The following is a 23,577-nucleotide window of genomic DNA, read 5'->3' as shown; positions in this document are numbered from 1 at the left end:
ACTTTGCAATCAAAATCTGTAAAAAATGACCGGTGAAATCCGAAAGGTGCACTTTGGAATATGTGCCCCTTTGCCCACCTTGGCTGCAAAAAAGTGTCACACATGTGGTATCACCGTACTTTTTTTGGGGTGTCATTTTACATATACCCATGCTGGGTGAGAGAAATATCTTGGCAAAAGACAACTTTTCCCATTTTTTTATACAAAGTTGGCATTTGACCAAGATATTTTTCTCACCCAGCATGGGTATATGTAAAATGACACCTCAAAACACATTCCCCAACTTCTCCTGAGTACGGCGATACCAGATGTGTGACACTTTTTTGCAGCCTAGATGCGCAAAGATGCCCAAATTCCTTTTAGGAGGGCATTTTTAGACATTTGGATCCCAGACTTCTTCTCACGCTTTAGGGCCCCTAAAAAGCCAGGGCAGTATAAATACCCCACATGTGACCCCACTTTGGAAAGAAGACACCCCGAGGTATTCAATGAGGGGCCTGGCGAGTTCATAGAATTTTATTTTTTTTGCATAAGTTATCGGAAATTGATATTTATTTATTTTTTCTCACAAAGTCTCACTTTCCGCTAACTTAGGACAAAAATTTCAATCTTTCATGGACTCAATATGCACCTCAGCGAATACCTTGGGGTGTCTTCTTTCCGAAATGGGGTCACATGTGGGGTATTTATACTGCCCTGGCTTTTTAGGGGCCCTAAAGCGTTAGAAGAAGTCTGGAATATAAATGTCTAAAAAATTTTACGCATTTGGATTCCGTGAGGGGTATGGCGAGTTCATGTGAGATTTTATTTTTTGACACAAGTTAGTGGAATATGAGACTTAGTAAGAAAAAACAAACAAAAAAATATATATATTTCCGCTAACTTGGGCCAAAATAAATGTCTGAATGGAGCCTTACGGGGGGGTGATCAATGACAGGGGGGTGATCACCCATATAGACTCCCTGATCACCCCCCTGTCATTGATCACCCCCCTGGTAAGGCTCCATTCAGACGTCCGTATGATTTTTACGGATCCATGGATACATGGATCGGATCCGCAAAACACACGCGGACGTCTGAATGGAGCCTTACAGGGGGGTGATCAATGACAGGGGGTGATCAGGGAGTGTATATGGGTGATCACCCCCCTGTAAGGCTCCATTCAGACGTCCGTATGATTTTTACGGATCCGTGGATACATGGATCGGATCCGCAAAACACACGCGGACGTCTGAATGAAGCCTTACAGGGGGGTGATCAATGACAGGGGGTGATCAGGGAGTGTATATGGGTGATCACCCCCCTGTCATTGATCACCCCCCTGTAAGGCTCCATTCAGACGTCCGTATGATTTTTACGGATCCATGGATACATGGATCGGATCCGCAAAACACATGCGGACGTCTGAATGGAGCCTTACAGGGGGCGATCAATGACAGGCGGGGTTAGGGGTTAAAAAAAAATCACATCTCCAGCCTGCCAGCGAGCGATCGCCGCTGGCAGGCTGGAGATCCACTCGCTTACCTTGTGTTCCTGTGAGCGCGCGCGCCTGTGTGCGCGCGTTCACAGGAAATCTCGGCCCTCGCGAGATGACGCGTATATGCGTCACTCTGCGCAGGGCTGCCGCCTCCGGACCGCACATCTGCGTTAGGCGGTCCGGAGGCGGTTAAGGAATCACTCGATTACATTTTTTTTTACTACAGTCCTGATCAAAAAATCATATTTAGCATGGCTGGATCTTAACAAGGTTCCAAGTAGAGCTTCAACATGCAACAAGAAGAAATTGGAGTGAGACAAAACATTTTTTGAGCATTCAATTTAATGAAAACAACTAATAAACAGGCTGTTTTTCAGCTGATCAAAAGTTTAGGACCACACCTCCAAAAAAAAACTAACCCCCCCACCCCAAAACAGAAATCTAACTTCCAAACATGAACTCAGTAATGAGTAGCTCCGCCGTTATTATTTATCACTTCCAAAATTCGTTTCGGCATGCTTGATGCAAGCGTTTCCATGAGGTGAGTGGGAACATTTCTCCAAGTGGTGAAGACGGCCGCACAAAGGCCATCTACTGTCTGGAACTGTTGTCCATTTTTGTAAACTTCCCTTGCCATCCATCCCCAAAGGTTTTCAATTGGATTTAGATCAGGGGAACACGCAGGATGGGCCAAAAGAGTGATGTTATTCTCCTGGAAGAAGTCCCTTGTCCTGCGGGCATTGTGTACTGTAGCGTTGAAAAACCCAGTTGTTACCACACAGACGAGGGCCCTCAGTCATGAGGAATGCTCTCTGCAACATCTGGACATAGCCAGCGGCCGTTTGACGCCCCTGCACTTCCTGAAGCTCCATTGTTCCACTGAAGGAAAAAGCACCCCAGACCATTATGGCGCCCCCTCCACTGTGGCGCGTAGAAAACATCTTAGGTGGGATCTGCTTGTCATGCCAGTAACGTTGGAAACCATCAGGACCATCAAGGTTAGATTTTTTCTCATCAGAAAATAAAACTTTCTTCCACCTTTGAATGTCCCATGTTTGGTGCTCTCTTGCAAAGTCCAAACGAGCAGTTCTGTGGCATTCAAGGAGACAAGGTCTTTGAAGACTTTTTTTGTTTTTGAATCCCTTCAGTCTCAGATGTCGTCTGATGGTTATGGGGCTGCAGTCAGCACCAGTAAGGGCCTTCATTTGGGTTAAGAATCGTCCAGTGTCTTGACGGACAGCCAATTGGATCCTCCGGCTCAGTGCTGATGACATTTTTTGGGGTCTTCCACTTGACTTTTTTGTTCCATAACCCTCAGGATCATTTACCGTATTTTTTGTTCTATAAGACGCACCGGCCCATAAGACGCACCTAGGTTTTTGAGGAGGAAAGTATTTTTAACCAAAAGGTGTGCTTTTGGTGAGTTTGAACTAATGGCGGTCTGTGCATGACACTATTATGGGGGATCTGTGGATGATGCACTGTTATGGGGTGGGGGATTTGTGGATGGCACTGTTATGTGGGGGATCTGTGGATGGCACTGTTTTGGGGGGGAGCTGTGGATGGCATTATGATGGTGGGGGGGATCTGTGGATGGCATTATGATGGTGGGGGGGATCTGTGGATGGCATTATGATGGTAGGGGGGATCTGTGGATGGCACTGTTATGGGGCAGTGGATATGTGGATGACACTGCTATATGTGTCATCCACAGATCCCCCCATAACAGTCCCATCCACAGAACCACCCATCATAATGCCATCCATAGACCCCCCCATCATAATGCCATTCACAGACCCCCCCATCATAATGTCATCCACAGATCCCCCCACCATCATAATGCCATCCACAGATCCCCCCACCATCATAATGCCATCCACAGATCCCTCATCATAATGCCATCCACAGACCCCCCCCCCCCATCATTATCCCATCCATAGATCCCAAAGGAGGGGCTGTAGTAGGCAGGGAGAGCGGCTGGGCAGTGCAGGCACTGTACTCTGGCCCCGCCGCTCAGTATGTACTGTATTATACCTAGTGTTAATCATAATATCTAAACTGCGCTCCCCCTGCTCCCCATCTGTACCGTACTTACCGGTACATGTCACACTCCGTCTCCTGTAGTAAGCGCTAGCAGGCAGCCGTAATTCTCTGAGGTCACATGCCTGCTCCGCCTGCTTCATTCATAAAGCAGACGGAGTAGGCACGTGACCTCAGTGAGTTATGGCTGCCTGCAGCCCGGCCTGCCTGCTAGAGCTTACTACAGGAGACGGAGTGTGACATGTACCGGTAAGTACGGTACAGATGGGGAGCAGGGGGAGCGCAGTTTAGATATTATGATTAACACTAGGTATAATACAGTACATACTGAGCGGCGGGCCAGAGTACAGTGCCTGCACTGCCCAGCCGCTCTCCCCGCCTACTACAGACCCTCCTCCCTCCTCACTAATACATCACAGACTGCGATGTAATTTGCCAGCATTCGCCCCATAAGACGCAGGGGCACTTTCCCCCCACTTATGGGGGAAAAAACTGCGTCTTATGGGGCGAAGAATACGGTAAGAAATTCCAAATGACTGTCTTACTGCGTCCCAGCTCAGCAGCGATGGCGTGCTGTGAGAGACCATGCTTATGCAGTTCAACAACCCGACCACGTTCAAAAAGGAAGAGTTTTTTTTCCTTTGCCATCACAACGTGTGACTACCTGACAGAAAATGACAATGAATCCACATCTTTGCACAGATTTGGCCTTTTAAAGGCATGTGGTCCTAAAATTTTGATCAGCTAAAAAACAGCCTGTTTCAGTCTAATCGTTATTTTCTATTAATTGAATGCTCAAAAAATGTTTTGTCTCACTCCCATTTCTTCTTGTTGCATGTTTAAGCTCTACTTGGAACCTTGTTAATATCCAACAATGTAAAATATAATTTTTTGCAATTTTTCAAGTGGTCTTAAACTTTTGATCAGGACTGTATTTACTGCAGAATAGCCAATAAGTAAAGGGGTTCTCTAAGCTAAAGTTATTGATGATCTATTTTCTGTATAGGTCATCAGTATCAGACCAGTGGGGGTCTGAAAACCAGCTCCCTCACAGATCACTGTTTCAGGCTAACAGTGCACAGATGGAAGAAGAAGGCTCTGTAGTTTCTGGCTCTGGTGTACTGAGATGACTGCAGTGCCCTAGCTCGCCACTATATGGTGTATATACAGGGTAGCTGTATACGCAGCATACTCATTAACACCGTGGAAGCCTGGAGCAGGTGATTGGTTGGAGTGCTGGTTGTCAGACCCCAACCATCTGATATTAATGACCTATCCAGAGGATACGTTGTCAATATCTGTAGCATGGAGAACCCTATTAAACAATAAGGTGCTATTGTGTATGCCTTGTGTATATCTGTTTTGGTTAATGTACCATTTGTGGGTTGACTGTCATCTTGATTCATTCTTCTCCATAGATATGGTTCTCCTAATTTGACCTAGCTATGCAGGTGGAGAGGGTGGAATCTTATCACACTGAACTGCCCTGAGTAACGTAACACGAATTCAAGAGATTTGACAATGAATAAGCTTTCACAGGCTAAGTGAATACATATATTTACTAAGTGTGATTAAATGTACAATAACACAAACAAATCACATACTAAATAATAAAAAGAAAATACATCACTAGCCTAAATGGGGTAGAAACTCATGTTATAGCTCATGGCTGTCTACCACATTATAACACTCCTGACCAATGGAAGCAGGGTGCCCTTGATGTTGAGGTTCAAGTGCTGTTGAGGTTTAAATGTAACGTAGAACATTTGACTTACAGTCTTTACTGAGCAGAAAGATGCAAAACACTTCCACACATGATGGAGTCCCAAAGTCTTGGCAATAGTTCCAAGAAATTTTGGCTTGGCTGATGCAGGTCTCTCCAATATCCTCAGAGCTATACTGTCTGTTAATGGAAATATTAATTATTAATATCGAAATTGAATATTAATAGTTAATATAAATAAATAGGCGGCTAATAAAAAAAATATATTATTACATACTACAGAGTTTACAGTCTAATATATATATATATATATATATATATATATATATATGTGTATATATATATATATATATATATATATATATACACTATATTTATCCACAAGAATACTATAAATATACAGTGGGATGCGAAAGTTTGGGCAACCTTGTTAATCGTCATGATTTTCCTGTATAAATCGTTGGTTGTTACGATAAAAAATGTCAGTTAAATCTATCATATAGGAGACACACACAGTGATATTTGAGAAGTGAAATGAAGTTTATTGGATTTACAGAAAGTGTGCTATAATTGTTTAAACAAAATTAGGCAAATGCCACCAGGCAGAGAATCTCTTTGATCCTCTGCCTTTGATGTGATCGCAACTGGACACATTTGTCCAGTTATCTCCGTGGCATCTACTTCCTGACGTGCGCCTGCAGGGGGATTCTTTAAAGTGGACATTTTATTTACATTTGAGCAAAAAGTGTCCAGTCCAAAATTATTCATACCCTTCTCAATAATTAATAGAAAAGCCGTTATTGGCTATTACAGCAATCAAATGCTTCCTATAATTGCAGACCAGCTTTTTGCATGTCTCCACAGGTATTTTTGCCCATTCATCTTTAGCAATGAGCTCCAAATCTTTCAGGTTGGAGGGTCTTCTTGCCATCACCCTGATTTTTAGCTCCTCCACAGATTCTCAATTGGATTCAAGTCTGGACTCTGGCTGGGCCTCTCCAAAATGTTAATGTTGTTGTCTGCTAACCATTTCTTCACCACTTTTGCTGTGTGTTTTGGGTCATTGTCATGCTGAAATGTCCACTGGTGCCCAAGGCCAAGTGCAGACTGCAGACTGCCTGATGTTGTCGTTGAGAATCCTCATGTTTTGCTCTTTTTTCATGGTGCCGTTTACTGTGATTAGGTTCCCTGGTCCATTGGCTGAAAAGCACCCCCAAAGCATTAGGTTCCCACCACCATGTTTGACAGTGGGGATGGTGTTCTTTGGGTTGAAGGCTTCTTTTTTTTTACGCCAAATGAAGGAAACATCATTGTGACCAAACAATTCAATTTTTGTTTAATCTGACCATAACACAGAAGACCAGAAGTCTTCTTCTTCGTCCAGATGAGCTTTTGCAAATGCCAAGCGAGCTTTTGTGTGCCTGTTCTGCATCGTGCCTGGTCTGCATCCGTGGAACCCAGCAGTGTCCGTTGGATTGTCTGCCTTGAGACATTGCCACCAGCAGAGCCCAGATTCACCAGGATGGCCTTGGTGGTGATCCTCGGATTCTTTTTCACCTCTCTAACTATCCTACTGGCCAGAACAGGTGTCACTTTTGGCTTCCGACCACGTCCTCTGAGATTTTCCACATTGCTGAACATCTTGTATTGTTTGCTCAAATGTAAATAAAAGCTGAGAATTTTTTTTATTTTTTTTTCACAATAATGCCTCTTGTACATCGTCTTATTATCTTTTTGGAGACACCTATGTCATTTCACATCAAAAAATTACTTGCTGGTTAACTAAAGTAACTTTAAGTAAAAATTTGCCAGGGGTATGAATAATTATGGGCAGCACTGTATATATATTTATATATATATATATATATATATATACAGACGTGGACAAAATTGTTGGTACCCTTTGGTCAATGAAAGAAAAAGTCACAATGGTCACAGAAATAACTTTAATCTGACAAAAGTAATAATAAATTAAAATTCTATAAATGTTAACCAATGAAAGTCAGACATTGTTTTTCAACCATGCTTCAACAGAATTATGTAAAAAAATAAACTCATGAAACAGGCATGGACAAAAATGATGGTACCCCTAGAAAACACAGAACATAATGTGACCAAAGGGACATGTTAATTCAAGGTGTGTCCACTAATTAGCATCACAGGTGTCTACAACCTTGTAATCAGCCATTGGGCCTATATATATGGCTCCAGGTAATCACTGTGTTGTTTGGTGATATGGTGTGTACCACACTCGACATGGACCAGAGGAAGCAAAGGAAAGAGCTGTCTCAAGAGATCAGAAAGAAAATTATAGACAAGCATGTTAAAGGTAAAGGCTATAAGACCATCTCCAAGCAACTAGATGTTCCTGTGAGTACAGTTGCACATATTATTCATAAGTTTAAGATCCATGGGACTGTAGCCAACCTCCCTGGACGTGGCCGCAGGAGGAAAATTGATGACAAATCTAAGAGACGGATAATCCGAATGGTAACAAAAGAGCCTAGAAAGACTTCTAAAGAGATTCAAGGTGAACTTCATGCTCAAGGAACATCAGTGTCAGATCGCACCATCCGTCGTTGTTTGAGCCAAAGTGGACTACATGGGAGACGACCAAGGAGGACACCATTGTTGAAAACGAATCATAAAAAAGCAAGACTGGAATATGCCAAACTACATGTTGACAAGCCACAAAGCTTCTGGGAGAATGTCCTGTGGACAGATGAGACAAAAATCGAAGTTTTTGCCAAGGCACATCAGCTGTATGTTCACAGACGAAAAAATGAAGCATATCAAGAAAAGAACACTGTCCCTACTGTGAAACATGGAGGAGGCTCTGTTATGTTCTGGGGCTGCTTTGCTGCGTCTGGCACAGGGTGTCTTGAATCTGTGCAGGGTACAATGAAATCTCAAGACTATCAAGGAATTCTAGAGAGAAATGTACTAGCCAGTGTCAGAAAGCTTGGTCTCAGTCGCAGGTCATGGGTCTTGCAACAGGACAATGACCCAAAACACACCGCTAAAAACACCCAAGAATGGCTAAGAGGAAAAAATTGGACTATTCTAAAGTGGCCTTCTATGAGCCCTGACCTCAATCCTATTGAGCATCTTTGGAAGGAGCTGAAACATGCAGTCTGGAAAAGGCACCCTTCAAACCGGACACAACTGGAGCAGTTTGCTCATGAGGAGTGGGCCAAAATACCTGCTGAGAGGTGCAGATGTCTCATTGACAGTTACAGGAAGCGTTTGATTGCAGTGATTGCCTCAAAAGGTTGCGCAACAAAATATTAAGTTAGGGGTACCATCATTTTTGTCCATGCCTGTTTCATGAGTTTATTTTTTTACATAATTCTGTTGAAGCATGGTTGAAAAACAATGTCTGACTTTCATTGGTTAACATTTATAGAATTTTAATTTATTATTACTTTTGTCAGATTAAAGTTATTTCTGTGACCATTGTGACTTTTTCTTTCATTGACCAAAGGGTACCAACAATTTTGTCCACGTCTGTATATATATATATATATATAACAAATCAGCTGTGCAGCACAGCAAACAATAGTAAAGAGACGGAGTGCCAGCGGCTGCGGCGGCGATCCTCCCACCAATGATAAATATGAAAGGAAATTCCACGGCACCTCCAAAAAAAGTGAACTTGTGTTTATTTCACCAGATGCAACGTTTCGGTTCTCTCCATGTTCCAAGCTGCTTGAAAAAGGTTCCATGGAGAGAACCAAAACATTGCATCTGGTGAAATAAACACAAGTTCACTTTTTTTGGAGGTGCCGTGGAATTTCCTTTTTAATATATATATATATATATATATATATATATATATTCTAGCACAAGCAGCAATGCAAGCTGAAGGCAAATATGATTGGGTAGCTGGAAGCCATTAAGCCCAGTCAAGTGCCATGAAGCCCAATAGCCAATGTGGTCTCTTCACAGGCGATACCATGCACTCCCTTTTCAACTGCACATAGTCCACTGGAATTTCACTGACTAAAGAAACTGAATGATAGGACTGGCAAAAGTAAAGTCCAATAACAGTCTAGTATCAACTACAAGTATCTCTGGAAGACAAGAAGAGCAGGCCTAACTTTAGATCTGCCTTCCTTTTGGGAACACATCCTAGGTTCAGCCAGCAAAACAGTAGAGTATTGTGCAAAACATTATGAAACATCAGAAATATGTCCTTAGACCTATAAATCCTTACTAAATAGGCACTTATCAGCCACCAGCAGTGTGTAGTGGGACACTGCACTATCTAAGGGCAGCAAGTACACAAACATAGAAGAGGATTCTTTACGGTAAGAGCAGTGAGACTATGGAACTCTCTGCCTGAGGAGGTGGTGATGGTGAGTTCATGAAAAGAGTTCAAGAGGGGCCTGGATGTATTTCTGGAGGATAATATTATAAGTTATAGCTACTAGAGATGGAACATTCATCCAGGGAGTTATTCTGATTGCCTAATTGTAGTCGGGAAGGTATTTTTTTCCCCTGAATTGGGAAAAATTGGCTTCTACCTCACAGGGGTTTTTCTGCCTTCCTCTGGATCAACTTGCAGGATAACGGGCTGAACTGGATGGACAGATGTATTTTTTATGTTACTATGTAAGTAACAGATCAGTGACGTAGAACTTCTTTCTCCTCACGAGTACATCTTATGTGATGCAACTTTACCCTTACATGCAGGAGGCGGGAAGAGCAGTGTGAAGCTCATCACCTAGAACCAGACAGGAGATTCAGGCACATATAGTATAGTCAGGCAGTGTGAATCAGGATTATTTTCTATAACTGCTATTATATAGCAGCCCTTCTGGTCCATTAGAGAAGGCAGAAATTACATCTTCAGCAGCACTTTATGTAATGGGCATAGCCTAGCGTGGAGGGGAGGTGCCAGGAGGAAATAATAGGTGATGATCTCATCCAGTAGTTGACAGGAATCATGCTCGGACTGGCCCAAAGGTGTACAGGTGAATCTCCCGTTGGGTCCCTGAGCAAAGCGGGCCCCTAGTCTCCCACCTCCTGCACAAGTGGCACATGACACAATACAGTTACTGCACTAAATATAGATAGGCATCGTACAGCACCTCAACCAGCCTATCTTTATGTAAGATATGGGTAGATAGTTGGGTAGATAATTTAAGAAACTACCCAGTTTATTATTATTGAAGCAATAAGGTGGCTGAGTTGACTTCTAGGTACAGAGACCGCCAGCTGGTATCCTCTTTTCCCCGGGGCCTGCCTTCTCGAATTCGCTGTTGGAACCCCCATAATCAATCATCTTACAGCATCCTCCTGCTGTGTGAGCAAGAAATATTTGAATGTATCCGTATTGTGGGCCCTAGGCACCCTAGTCCACTGACAGGAAGTAAGCCAACAGAGAGACTGCTGGGCAACTGACCACTGCTGCTAAGCACGGGCTACTTTTTCTTTAAGGACATGGCAATTTTTTTCTACTGTATGGGAGCATCTTTTTTGTACTTTTGGATGGGAGCGCGCACGCAGCGTTCGGGACTGCCCTCTACTATGTCCTCCGTCTTCTTTATATAGAAGATAGGAGACGGAGGACACCTAGCAATGCTGTTTTAGCCGCACCACTAATATGCCTGGGGGAGGAAAGAACATGCTGCAATTAGTAGGTAATTCAATACCTATACAAAAGTATTAACTAGGGAACTAAGGTAAACTTAGTCAGACCAATCCAATTACATAAAGAAAATATGACAGTTACCCTTTAAGAATAATGTTTTTTTTTTGTTTTGTTTTTTGAAAGCTAATGAATATTACAGGTTTCCTTATAATCACATATTATATCTGTGAATGAACAAGTAATAGGTTTTAGCAAAAAAAATTGTAAGGCCTTATTATTATATGATTATACAGTATATTATTTATTATAGTATAGCCTTTTATTATGGTTTAAATAAAAGAAGAAGAAAAAAAAAGGGAAAAAAATGAATATCTCTCTCGGTACGTCAACCTGGGATGAATAGTAGACCACTATACCACCAAGCTATAATATTGCCAAGTAGAAAAACATGTTTTTTCTATGCTTATAAGCTAACACATGTTACTGGTGTCTTTATAATCATACTGTATATTGTGCTTGTCAATAAAACAGTAATATGTGTATTAGCTTTCTGAATGGATCTCAGTGTGGTGAAGCTATAGTACATAGTGTAAATGATATGTACGTTCTAGGATACAGCTCTGCCCTCAGCATGTCCAGCTCTGTCAATCAATGGGGAGTGGGGAGTCTGCAGAGCACAGGGGGTGTTACAGAGCAGTGCTCAAAGAATTCAGCACTTCTCATTTGCATATGAATAAAACCACACATTAATAGGGTTTATCCTGGTGGCAGAGCCTCTAACTTTATGCCATTCAGCATGTGGGGTTAATGTGATTTATTACATTTGTGTTTTTTATTTTTGTGCTTAACAAATAGAGATAAGGGAAGTTTTAAAAAATGTGATTTGGGCGCTTCTCTGAATATTTCAAAAACGTTTGCACATTAAATGAGCTATATCCCACCCTGCAAGGGAGAGTGCGCAACGTGCATAGCTAGTCATTTCTGGTAGTGACAGATACTGTGGCAGGCAGGTAGACACCCCAATTATAGAATTACAAAGCTTATTCACCCCAACTTGAGAATAAAGGCGTACTAGAATTGCTTATCTATTAAACAAGGTGTACACCCCAATAACAGTAGAACTACTGTACATAGGGGCAGTATTATAGTAATTTTTAGTAGTTACCATAGGTTTTTGTACATAGGTGGCAGTATTATAGTAGTTAAAGTAGTATTATAGTAGTTAAAGTCTTATACACTTTTATAGTAGTGATAGTCTTGAACATAGGATGTAGTATTATAGTAGTTATATCCTTGTAAATAGGAGGCAGTATTATAGTAGTTATTTTTTGTATCTATGGGGCAGTATTTTAGTAGTTATATTCACACTCAGCCTTTGTATGTGGGTCTCCATTTTACTACACTGAGCAAAAATATAAACGCAACACTGATGCATGATCTGAACTTAAAGATCTGAAACATTTTCTACATACACAAAAGATCTATTACTCTCAAATATTGTTCACAAATCTGTCTAAATCTGTGTTAGTGAGCACTTCTCCTTTGCCGATATAATCCATCCCACCTCACAGGTGTGGCATATCAAGGTGCTGATTAGACAGCACGAATATTGCACGGGTGTGTCTTAGACTGCCCACAATAAAAGGTCACTCTGAAATGTGCAGTTTGATCACACAGCACAATGTCGCAACGTTTGAGCATGCAATTGGCATGCTGACTGCAGGAATGTCTACCAGAGCTGTTGCCCGTGCAATGAATGTTCATTTCTCTACCATAAGCCGTCTCCAGAATTTGGCAGTACGTCCAAATGGCCTCACAACCCCAGACCACGTATAACCACACCATCCCAGGACCTCCACATCCAGCATGTTCACCTCCATGATTGTCTTAGACCAGCCACCCGGACAGCTGCAGCAACAATCGGTTTGCATAACCAAAGAATTTCTGCACAAACTGTCAGAAACCGTCTTAGGGAAGCTCATCTGCATGCTCGTCGTCCTCATCGGGGTCTGGACCTAACTGCAGTTCATTGTTGTAACTGACTTGAGTGGGCAAATGCTACATTCGATGGCGTCTGGCATGTTCTAGAGGCGTTCTGTTCACGGACGAGTCACGGTTTTCACTGTTCAGGGCAGATGGCAGACAGCATGTGGGGCGTCATGTGGGTGAGCGGTTTGTTGACGTCAATGTTGTGGATCGAGTGGCCCATGGTGGCGGTGGGGTTATGGTATGGGCAGGCGTATGTTATTGACAATGAACACAGGTGCATTTTATTGATGGCATTTTGAATGCACAGAGATACCATGACGAGATCCTGAGGCCCACTGTTGTGCCATTCATCCACAACCATCATCTCATGTTGCAGCATGATAATGCACGGCCCCATATTGCAAGGATCTGTACACAATTCCTGAAAGCTGAAAACATCCCAATTCTTGCATGGCCAGCACACTCACCGGACATGTCACCCATTGAGCGTGTTTGGGATGCTCTAGATCGGCGTATACGACAGCGTGTTCCAGTTCCTGCCAATATTCTGCAACGTCGCACAGCTATTGAAGAGGATTGGACCAACATTCCACAGGCCACAATCAACAACCTGATCAACTCTATGCGACGGAGATGTGTTGCACTGCGTGAGGAAAATGGTGGCCACACCAGATGCTGACTGGTTTTCTGAACCCCACCCCCCAGTAAGGGAAAACAGTGCACATTTCAGAGTGGCATTTTATTGTGGGCAGTCTAAGGCACACCTGTGCAATATTCATGCTGTCTAATCAGCACCTTGATATGCCACACCTGTGAGGTGGGATGGATTATCTCAGCAAAGGAGAAGTGCTGACTAGCACAGATTTAGACATATTTGTGAACAATATTTGACAGTAATGGGTCTTTTGTGTATGTAGAAAATGTTTCAGATCTTTGAGTTCAGCTCATGCAAAATGGGAGCAAAACCGAAAGTGTTGCGTTTATATTTTTGTTCAGTGTATTAGACTATCCAAATCAAAACAACCTTTGTATAGCAACAACACTCCGGTGCTGAGTTAATTTACAGTCTACAAATAATAGAAAATGTCATCTGTGTTGTGAGCAAATAATAAAAAGTCAACAAGCATAATAAAATATCTGGAAAAAAAAATAGAAAGAAACTTCTCAGCGCTGCTGCTTCCACGTTTTAATTTATCTTCCAATTTGCCTTTCTATGATTATGAAACTTGGCAGGGTGTATGCAAATTAATGGTACAAAAACAAAATTATTTAGAGTATTATTAAATTGGCTCAGAGGAGATAGGGAGTGTTTGAAAAAAAATTACGGTGGCGGCTATGGAAACCTGTCATTAAGGAATGAAAGACACTATTATACTGTATTCTAGCTTTGAAATGGAAACTTTTGTTTGAGAATGAGAGAAAGGAATTTCCAGCCACCATCTTGGATCTCTTAGGGTCTTTTGATCAGAAAAACGGAAGCAGCTGAAGGTGTGTGCACTTTACAGCCTTTTCACACTTTTGTAATGATATTTAATAATAGAAACCTAAAATTCTGGTTATTCTTCTCTTCTCTTTGATGACTAGTCCTTAAAGGGTGTACCAGCCACCATTCTTTTACTTTATTCTCTTTCTGATTAGTAAAACCAGAAAACCTCAAGATGTGGTTCATATTATAGATTTTACAGCCTTGATAATGATGTTTAACGTTAGAAACTGAAAATGCTGGCTATGGCTCTTTTCTGTTGGTTACTCAATTATTTTAATGGATTGTTTTTGGCTTACCATAATTTTCTTATAATCAGAGAATTGAGGGATCCTCCAAGAACTGCTTCATAATAGTAGACTTGTGACAGATTTCTGCTGGTCATGGATCTTTTCTCTTTAGTGACCAGCCCAACCAGCTTTTTTTAGGCTATTCCCAATATGCAGCGTGGTTTATAATTTTTACTGACATTTCAATGTTCAGTAATATACTTTTAAGCTGCTGGTTATGGTTCTTTTCACCTTTATCATTGGTCCTTGAATGGATTGCCAGCAATCATCTCAACCCCCTTCTGACCACCTACACTAAATTTACATTGCCAGCCGGGCGCTGTGGCCATTGGGTGTCTGCTGTTTTAAACAGCAGACACCTGGCACTAATGTTTGCATTACCACCAGTCGCAGACTTTTAACCTTGCAGATACCGTGGGAACTAAAAAGTGTAAAATGTGAAAACGGCCATACTATTAAAAAATATAAATATTTTTCTCATACGACAAATGGTGGAAAAAAAGTCAAAATAGACGATTGGCCATTTTTGATCGCTTCACCTGCTACAAAAAATTAAATAAAAAGTGATCAAAAAGCCGTACATGAGGCCTCACATAACTCCGTACCACAAAAAATGCAAGAAAATCTATACATATGTGGTATCACCATAATCGTACTGACCTGGAGAATAAAAGTAACAGGTCAGTTTTACTACATAAGAAGTGATGTAAAAAAAAAAAATGAAAACTGTTGCGGAATGATGTTTTCTTTTTAATTCCACCCTATTTGATTTTTTTTTTTCCTGCTTCCTACCACATTTTATGCTAGCGTATATATTACCTTTAGAATAGGCATCTTGTCCTGTAAAAACAAGCTTTCATACAGCTTTATGAATGGAAAAAACATAAACGAAAAAAACATAAATGAAAAAAATGGAACATTTCCTGGTCATTAAAGGTTAATTATTTTAGGTTCTCTTCCCTTCAGATTAGAAAAATGGGGAAAAAATACACGGTGTGGCGCATTTAAGAGTTTTATTTCATATATTTTTTTATGGTTACGGACTTGTTGGGAGTCCAGCGCAGCCAAAGTTCTGTTTGTGGCTGCGTGGGAGGGTTGCCATGCTGTGTAGTCAAGACCTTTCTAGTTGACCTATCAGTCGGATTTTAGGTGTGTTAGTCATTGCCAGTTGCTGTTGATTGTATACTGTATGTATCCTGGCTCGCCTCTGTGCTTTGTACCTGAACTCTTGACTTGCTTGTTTTCCCTCTGTCTACTCACCGTGGCTAGTTTCTGGATTAAATTCTTGTCTGCTGAATTGGTTTCTACTGATCCTCTTAGTATTCTGGCCGTGGATAATTTCTAATTTTTAACCCCGCTTTGCACCCTAGTCATTTTGGTAGGTCTCCTTCTAGCGAGCTTTTTATCAGACATACTGCAAACACTGGTGAAGAATCTAGAGGTAGCCTTAACTTCATAACACTCGGGTGGTTAAAGGGCTTCTGTCACTCCCCAAACAGCAATTTTCAGTATTGGACTTAATATAATTGCTAATGTACGCAGAGTCCATATATACCCCTCTTACCTCTGGCTGTGCTTTAAATTCTTAAAAAATAGCAGTTTTGTGATATGCACAAATTTTTTTCACTACCAGCAAGTTGGGCGGTTACTTGCTGGTAGCCGCCGCATCCTCAGTCTAAAAAAACGCCCCCTCCTCCACTTGATTGACTGGGCCAGCCAGCGCTCTCCTCCTCTCGCTGGCCCTCTCTGCCCATAAAATCCCGCGCCGTACCGGTCCTCATTCGGCGCAGGCGCTCTGAGAGAAGGACGCTTGCTTGCCCGCTCCTTCCTCAGTGCGCCTGCGCCGATGTCAGCCTATACCCAATGCTTCTTTTCCGGGTTTAGGCTGCGTCATCGGCGCAGGCGCACTGAGGAAGGAGCGGGCAAGCGAGCATCCTTCTCTCAGAGCGCCTGCGCCGAATGAGGACCAGTACAGCGCAGGCGTGGGATTTTATGGGCAGAGAGGGCTAGCGAGAGGAGGAGAGCTCTCGCTGGCCCTGTCAATCAAGTGGAGAAGGGGGCGTTTTTTTAGACCGAGTATGCGGCGGCTAACCAGCAAGTAACCGCCCAACTTGCTGGTAGTGAATACATTTGCATATTTAAATTACAGCCAGAGGTAAGAGGGGTATATATGGACTCTGCGTACATTAGCAATTATATTAAGTCCAATACTGAAAATTGCTGTTTGGGGGATGACAGAAGCCCTTTAAGGAAGACAGGTAGCAGTTTCTGAGTTTGGTATTTGTGGTTCCAGATGGTGACTATAGTTTTTCGTTGGAGGACCTTTTTTTGCTTACTAGTTCTTAAAAGATTTTAGAGTATTTTTTATTTTACAGGCTCTTCCTCTGATCATAGAGGAATGTGTCGGGTGCATTATATTTTATGTATTTTCTGATGATTTCTGCAAATTAGATGATGCCAGTCAAACCAGAGACAAGACATCCACCTGTATACAGCTCTGTTTCAGGATTCTTCCCCCTATGTCTAAGGCCTCATGCACACGGCTTTTGTTTTGGTCCGCATCCGAGCCGCCGTTTTGGTGGCTCGGATGCAGATCCATTCACTTCAATGGGGCAGTCCGCATCCGTTGCTCTTTTCTGTGGCCCCGCAAAAAAAATATAACATGTCCTATTCTTGTCCGCGCTTTGCGGACAAGAATAACCATTTATATTGAAGGCCGTCCGTGCCGTTCCGCAAATTGCGGAACGCGCACGGACGCCTACCATGTTTTGCGGATCTGCGATTTGCGGACCGCAAAACACACCACGGCCGTGTGCATGAGGCCCAATGCATATCATCAAGCAAAACCAGTACTCTGCTCTATACTGATGAGGAGAAAGAGCCCCAAAACAGTGATCTCTTTGCCTTGTAATGATGTTCAGTAAAAGACCTCTAAACTTTCAGTTGTTGTTTTCTTCTGTCTGTTCTTAAAGGGATTCACAGCAATCATCTTAGGTCTTTTTTTTTTTTCTCAAAACAGAGGCAGAGCAGCCTCAAGGTGAGTTGTATTTGACTGGTGGAATCTGAACGAGATAGATCCAGGCAGAGATTGATTTTCCTGATTGATGTTCAATAATTGAACTCAAAACTGCCAGTTATAATTCTTTTCTCTTTAGGTTAGCTAGTTCTTAAAGAAATTGCTTGCCACCATCGTGGATTGCTTTTTTCTTCGTTTTTTCTTATTTCACTTTTTTCTTTCTTTAATCAGATAAAAGAAAGAGATTCAATATGTCGCCTGTATCATGCTTTTACAGCTGGACTTATTGACAAAGATGTATTACTAATCTCGAAAAGAATTCACTAATGGATGCCTAAATTGTTAGGGTTCTCTTCTTCTTGATTTCCACTTCTTAAAGGGATTTCAAACCACCATGTTGAGTGCTTTAGGTTCTTCTTTAAAATAGAGAAATGGAAGTACCTCAAACTACAGCATGCTTTATTCTTTTACTTGTGGATTCTGAGAAGAGATAGACGCTGGCAGAGATGTATTGCCTGTCTGGGAATGACGTTCCATAATAGACCTCTAAATTGCCAGATATGGTTTGATTTCCTTTGATGACCACTTCTTAATATTTCAATGACTACTATCTCCAGAGGTATTTATCACTCAGTGATGACATTTTTGGTTTAAAACTGTTACTTGCAACATATCAGATTTCAACAAGCTATATTTTATCCTAGTGACTTGCAAAATGCAGAATTGAGGTTACGTTATATCGTTCTCCCAGACACTGTAAGGAAGCCTGTGACGCTATCGTGGGACTATTTCAATGACAGTTCCGTAAAAAAAAAAAACTAAAACTAAAGGAAATTTCCATGTGCCCTGTAATTATTCGCTACAGTCTCGCATATAAACCTTGGCTGTATCTCACTTGCTGTTCCACGCCCTTTCTTTTTACTTTGCATCCGCCATCTGGTGCTACACACAGGCACAAAAGTATCTACATCTACATAGGATCATGTAATGAGAAAATTGAATGAGAGAGGGCATGTTGCTAGACAATTGGCCCCCAGGGAACGTCTTTAATGGAAGATAAGAGGTTGATGCTCTAATAATTGTGATATGAGAGAATGTCAAAGGAATTGAGGCTATTTCAGCGGTATCTAATGCGATTGGACTAGGAGAGTTCAGCATTCATCAGTGATGGGAAAGATCGAGAATGGAGGCTTGAATTTAATCTTCCATTTGTAATGGTCATGCTGCAAGTATCCATGCATTTAGTTAATAATGTGCCCAATGATGCAGTCTGCTCTCAAGCTTGTTTTTAGTGGAGTTCCTCACGAGGCTTCACCATGAAACCATTACCAAGCACATCATTAAGCTCTCATCTGTTGGTCAAATTTGTGAACAATGCAGGAAGTTTTTTAAACTGTCTGTGGAGTGTGAGATGAGGCCCACTATTGGACTTTAACCTTTGCATGGTACTAAAGATGGACATCAAGTGCCTACTGTCGGATCTCAGTCCACCCTATTATATAATCTTTTGGCTTATGAATAAAGATTTTCAGTGGGATATTCATTTGGCTTGGACCAGTTTTGCACAACTGAAGGAACTCAAGCAAAAGATCTAAAGCTATATCCACATAGATTAGATCCTAAGAGTTCATTCACACAACAGTGGAAAACAGCCATCACATGGCCAGAAGGACCTCACTGAAATCAGTGGGCTCATTTTTAATGGCCGTTTGGACAGAACTGCACCACTCTAACAGTCGGCAAAAACAGGTACATAAGTGGTGCGGAAGGCAGGGAGTTAACAAAACCCTCAGCATAGGCACACATGGGAACACTAGCTCCGCCCTGGAGGCAGCAGGACCTGATGCTCTCAGACATATGATGGCACATGATTACACTGGTAGTATCAGGTCCTGCAGCCTCCAGTGTGGAGCGAGTGTTTCTGCTAGTGCCTGTGGTGAAGTTTTTTATTTATTTGGCACTATTGTGGGTGGGACATTATATGGTTGTATATTATTGGTGCATTTTTATACAGTGGGCACTATGGTGGCATTTTTTATACAGGGGGAACTAGGGGGGATTATATCCACAGACGGCACTGTGGGAGGCATAATTGATACCTTGGGATTGGAGTAAAAAAAAAAAGCCGTTAAAAACAGATGCAAAATAGATGACACATGTTTGTTTGATAGACAACCAGATAAACAGACAGAAAATGGATAGACACATGGATACAAAGTGGTCATGAAAAACTAGAGATTTATCAAACGTGGTATAAAGGAAAACTGGCTTAGTTGCCAATAGCAACCTATCAGATTCAACCTTTAATTTTTCAGAACTCCTTTGGAATATGAAAGGTGAAATCTGATTGGTTGCTATGTGCAACTAAGCCAGTTTGCTTTTACACCAGTTTTGATAAATCTACTTCTAACAGTTTATCCGTTTCTTGCTGACCATTTTGTGTGAATGTAGACAGAGGAGTATTTCCGTGGTCTACAGTAAATTTGTCCTTGTAACACCTCAAAAACAATGTGTCACTGCTAGTTGTGGGGAGTTGTGATATTCTGGCAATACACTGTCTCTAGTTGCCAAAGACAAGTGTCTAGCTACAGGAGGGTGCAAGAGGTAGCAGTCACACCAGGACCCCAGAATCTGACAGGGCCAAAACCCCTCTACCACATAAGAAGATGCTAGTATTATAAATGGCAGATAGACATTTTGGGCCGTAGGGTAATTACATGCTTACCTTAGCGGCCCCAGAGTGATGAAGTACTCAAACTTAGGGCCTCATAACCGTGACCTAACAATAGTTGGGGCCCCATGATGACAGTAAGGCTACTTTCACATCTGTGTTGCGCTGTCCGGTTTTGAGATCAAAACCACAGCAAAATGCTTCATCCCTTCTGAATGGACCCGGTTATATTATATTGGAAATGAAGAAACCGGATCGGCACTAAGATCATTATAAGTCAATGGGCACCAGATCTGGATCCGGTACCACTGACTTACATGGTTTTTGGTGCCGGAATCCAAGAGTGGTACACCCATACTTGGTGTCCTTTTTCCTAGCTGACTTTGAGCACTACTGCTTGTGCTGGTACCTGATGGGGTCCAGGGTGACCTTTCTCACATGAGAAGGCATCAGCATTATAGATGATGGGGGTGGGTAGGGGCTGTTACAGATTTTGCATTGGGACCCTGGAGCTTCATGTTGCGTGACTGGCCCCAGATATTGTGTAATTACCAGTTGCTTTTCCTCTGCCTATCTTGGCAGGTTGGGACACCAAAAGTGCCATCTATCATTACCCACGCCTGCTTTATAACACTGCAACATGCATGGATAGTTATGTGCCCGCTCACCAGCCCTGATTCATAAATCAGATTACAGAACCCGGCACGGTTGTAGGTACTGTCTTTACTTGTCTGCGGCACATAACATCATTTCTGCTGCTTTGCAGGCCTCTGCCGACAGCCCTTCATATTGTTTGCATGCGGTGAAGCCTCTCGTGTCCCTGATCAGGTGACTCCTCTGTAGTTAGTGTAATGTGCGAGGTGTCACGGGCAGGTAAGTATTCCCATCTCATTATAGTCAGCAGCAGGCACAGTCACTATTAATAGATGTATGGCCATGTTTAAAGGGACAGAAGGGAGTCAGAATCCTAATCGGAGTTGCCATGTGTGCCCAGAATAGCTCGGTATCCTTGGCAAGCCTAAGGGGCTATTTCAGCTTTTGATTTACAAATCTCTGCAGAAGAACTTGTGGTAGAGGTGAGTGAGGCCGGTGTTGTCCTATCATGTTATATTAGAGACTTTTATACACAACCGTTTCTGCTGGGATATGATTGTTTATGTTGTTTATATGTATGTACAGTACATACAACACATACATACACGCTGCACACATACATGTATACAGAGATACACACAACACATACATACAAAACACTGCACACTTACATATATGCAGAGATACACATACACACAACACATACACACACACTGCTCACATACATATACAGTATGCAGAGATAGACATACACACAACACATACACACAACACATACATACACACTGCTCACATACATATATGCAGAGATACACATACACACAACACATACATATACACTGCTCACATACATATATGCAGAGATATACATGCACACAACACATACATACACACTGCACACATACATATATGCAGTGATACACATACACACAACACATACACACTGCACACATACATATATGCGGTGATACACATACACACAACACATACATACACACTGCTCACATACAAACCGGATTCCCAAAAAGTTGGGACACTATACAAATCGTGAATAAAAACTGAATGCAATGATGTGGAGATGGCAAATGTCAATATTTTATTTGTAATAGAACGTAGATGACAGATCAAACGTTTAATCCGAGTAAATGTATCATTTTAAAGGAAAAATATGTTGATTCAAAATTTCACGGTGTCAACAAATCCCCCAAAAGTTGGGACAAGTAGCAATAAGAGGCTGGAAAAAGTAAATTTGAGCATAACGAAGAGCTGAAAGACAAATTAACACTAATTAGGTCAATTGGCAACATGATTGGGTAAAAAAGGGCTTCTCAGAGTGGCAGTGTCTCTCAGAAGCCAAGATGGGTAGAGGATCACCAATTCCCACAATATTACGCAGAAAGATAGTGGAGCAATATCAGAAAGGTGTTACCCAGCGCAAAATTGCAAAGACTTTGCATCTATCATCATCAACTGTGCATAACATCATCCAAAGATTCAGAGAATCTGGAACAATCTCTGTGCGTAAGGGTCAAGGGCGTAAAACCATACTGGATGCCCGTGATCTCCGGGCCCTTAAACGACACTGCACCACAAACAGGAATGCTACTGTAAAGGAAATCACAGAATGGGCTCAGGAATACTTCCAGAAACCATTGTCAGTGAACACAATCCACCGTGCCATCCGCCGTTGCCAGCTGGAACTCTACAGTGCAAAGAAGAAGCCATTTCTAAGCAAGATCCACAAGCTCAGGCATTTTCACTGGGCCAGGGATCATTTAAAATGGAGTGTGGCAAAATGGAAGACTGTTCTGTGGTCAGACGAGTCACGATTCAAAGTTCTTTTTGGAAATCTGGGACGCCATGTCATCCGGACCAAAGAGGACAAGGACAACCCAAGTTGTTCTCAACGCTGAGTTCAGAAGCCTGCATCTCTGATGGTATGGGGTTGCATGAGTGCGTGTGGCATGGGCAGCTTGCATGTCTGGAAAGGCACCATCAATGCAGAAAAATATATTCAGGTTCTAGAACAGTCCAGATCTTTCACCTATAGAGAACATTTGGCGCATCATAAAGAGGAAGGTGCAACAAAGAAGGCCCAAGACGATTGAACAGTTAGAGGCCTGTATTAGACAAGAATGGAAGAGCATTCCTATTTCTAAACTTGAGAAACTGGTCTCCTCGGTCCCCAGACGTCTGTTGAGTGTTGTAAGAAGGGGTGATGCCACACAGTGGTAAAAATGGCCTTGTCCCAACTTTTTGGGGATTTGTTGACACCATGAAATTCTGATTCAACATATTTTTCCCTTAAAATGGTACATTTTCTCAGTTTAAACTTTTGTTCTGTGATTCATGTTCTATTCTGAATAAAATATTAGAAGTTGGCACCTCCACATCATTGCATTCAGTATTTATTCACGATTTGTATAGTGTCCCAACTTTTTGGGAATCCGGTTTGTACATATATGCAGAGATATACATACACACAACACATACACACTGCTCACATACATATATGCAGAGATATACATACACACTGCTCACATACATATATGCAGAGGTATACATGCACACAACACATACATACACACTGCTCACATACATATATGCAGATATACACACAACACATACATACACACTGCTCACATACATATATGCAGAGATACACATACACACAACACATACATATACACTGCACACA

The 23,577-nt window shown here is 41.9% G+C and overlaps 1 protein-coding gene across 2 annotated transcripts in view; it reads left to right on the top strand.

Moving 5' to 3' along the window:
- Positions 1–23,577, top strand: part of LARGE1 (LARGE xylosyl- and glucuronyltransferase 1) — a 537,914-nt gene that overhangs the window by 119,845 nt on the left and 394,492 nt on the right. Inside the window, exon 1 of one of the 2 annotated variants that reach the window (XM_044281209.1) lies at positions 21,249–21,361. The exons of the other annotated variant lie outside the window; for it this stretch is intronic. The gene's annotated coding sequence lies outside the window, so the exon portion shown is untranslated. Of the gene's footprint in view, positions 1–21,248; positions 21,362–23,577 lie in introns of those variants that run through there. 2 annotated transcript variants of the gene reach the window in all.

Source organism: Bufo gargarizans, chromosome 2, assembly GCF_014858855.1.
Source record: "Bufo gargarizans isolate SCDJY-AF-19 chromosome 2, ASM1485885v1, whole genome shotgun sequence".
Lineage (NCBI taxonomy): Eukaryota > Metazoa > Chordata > Amphibia > Anura > Bufonidae > Bufo > Bufo gargarizans.
Note: the sequence above shows the minus strand (reverse complement) of the source record. Positions and strands in the feature narration are given on the sequence as shown.